We start from the raw sequence: 2,370 nt of genomic DNA on the forward strand, positions 1-2,370 counted from the left end.
GTCTTCCCCATGACTAGAGTACACGCAAACGTGTCTTCCACATGTCAAATGCACACACCACAATCGATCTTCTCTCAACTAAATAAAGGGTCGAAATGTGCAGAAGCAGTCAACTGAACTATTTACATGGGAGGGTATAACACTCCAGTGCAAAAACATACTAAGCATTAGTTCGTTATTCGGTCATCTAGAGGATGGCAAAGTTAGCTCTGATACATTACTACACTCCAAGAGGCCTCTGCATTCAGAGAGCTGCTGCCGTTAACCGGAAACATGATCATTCCCAATACAGGCCATGCATACACTGAATTACTCCAGAAAACTGGTCACATATATGTTTATCAGTATACTTACAATTAAATGTTACGATCGCGGTCTCAACTGAACGGCATTCGACAATGAGTGAAGTATTGGAAATACACCCTGATGTCGGGCAGTGTCTCTGAAAATACAAATATCACTACCTTTCTTATGATTTGACATACTCTTCCCTTTGCTATCACAGTACTTCAGTCAAATCCATACCCTCATTACGACTGGACCTAGTCATTTCCGTCCACAAACACATACTTTATAATCCTGATGCTCAAATGCAAACATATCACGCACCCACCACTACTACTAAGTATAATACTTCATCAATTCATCAATTACTGATTGTCTAGCATACGAAATAATACTGACGGAAAATCAACCATGGGTGGGCATATCTCTTGCGTTTTACTTGCATGTGCTAGCACTGTGCCTTAAAAAGAAAGACATAATCGGTGAGATGTTAAAGAAAATCCCGATCGTAGCAACTACCATACGTTACTGTCACAAGCGATCTTGGTTCTACAGGTGCACACAAGTATCCAGGTTAAAAGCGATACCCACTTTACGAATCTAGATACGACATTACCTCTGAATGAGGTAGCTTTTTCCGGACAAATACCATGACAGTGATCGTAGAAATGTGTATTACCAGACTATGGTGCAGCCTTGGGATAAAATTACCGCATTTTGTAAGTTATTCAGTTAAGGAACATAGCATGTAAGTGGTATTTTCGACTCCCTCATACCACCCCAACTAGATAATTATATAATATTTCTAGAGCACTCTGTCTCGATACCACGTCAGAGGTTCTGCAATATATCCACTGAGTTATAGGTGATGACTGATTGAGAAGGAACACAAACAGTAGTAGTAGATGATGTGCCGACTGAGGTCTTACGAAATGTACACTAGCTTCTTCTGATCTCTAGTTTTACACTATTCACTAGAAATGATGTCCATCATTTGGAATCAGGTCTCCCCATACAAGCACACACCTGCCTCAGATCCCACCCACAAGTCAATCATATTTCTTGCACTCTCATATTTCGAAACAAGTCACCTTCCTCGAACCTCTCTGCTACAGTAAAATTACAACCTGATTTTAGTCACCCCCCACGCATCTTGCAGCCGAGCTCATTTCTACACCTTAGCGCATGTGACCATTCTATTTTAAGTCGGAACTATGCAGAAGTCGGAGAAAGACATCCACCAACTTCTACATCCCATGTGGATACAGAACGACCTGAGTTAGTGCAACAGGAGCAGGTTATAACCATTCAGTAGAAATGTGCACATTGTGATATGTCCCCAAGCTACACACAAGTACTACAGATCAGTCAGCCGAACATGCTCTCATCGTTATTCTCTACTCTCCAACATAGAAAAATTAGAAACTAACTTCATCTGATATAGAAGTCACAAATGCACATATGCCAACGCAATGGCACATAGCAGCGGTGGGCCTCCAGCGCGGAGAAATAGATTTCGCAATGCTCACCCCATAATAGTAAAGCATGCAGCCCTCCTAGGATTCCTAACGGTATACAGACTCCCTCACGGAATTCACACCTCAAACTGCTGCTGCTACTGCCGCCTATTAAACATACAGACACTGCAGAGGAAACTTTAAGGTTTGATCACCTATACTTTAGGCGAATGATCCTATCCCATAGACTATACCAAGTCGCAAGAGATGCTCCCTCTGGTCCTGGTTCATACACTGTTTTCTAACACATTTTTGTACAATGCCTAGCATTCGTTTTTCTGCCATGACTTAGAGGCCAGTGTCAGGTTCTAAACTGACATTAAGAAGTTCTGATCACGGTCTTTCGCAGGAAACTAGACCTTGCATGGTGTAAATCATATTCTTACGGCAGATAGCATAACATGCCACATACCTGTTGATTTTAAATAAAAGACAGCTACAACGTAAGCTAACTGGAACAGTTTTACTGCGTTGGCGTAGTTCTCCACACTACAATCCGAAGATGATTCACGAGCTCTACATTTAGACTCGTCTCTCGCACTGATGGAATAGCTGATGACTATGCGTT

Source organism: Schistocerca nitens, chromosome 5 (assembly GCF_023898315.1).
Source record: "Schistocerca nitens isolate TAMUIC-IGC-003100 chromosome 5, iqSchNite1.1, whole genome shotgun sequence".
Classification (NCBI taxonomy): domain Eukaryota; kingdom Metazoa; phylum Arthropoda; class Insecta; order Orthoptera; family Acrididae; genus Schistocerca; species Schistocerca nitens.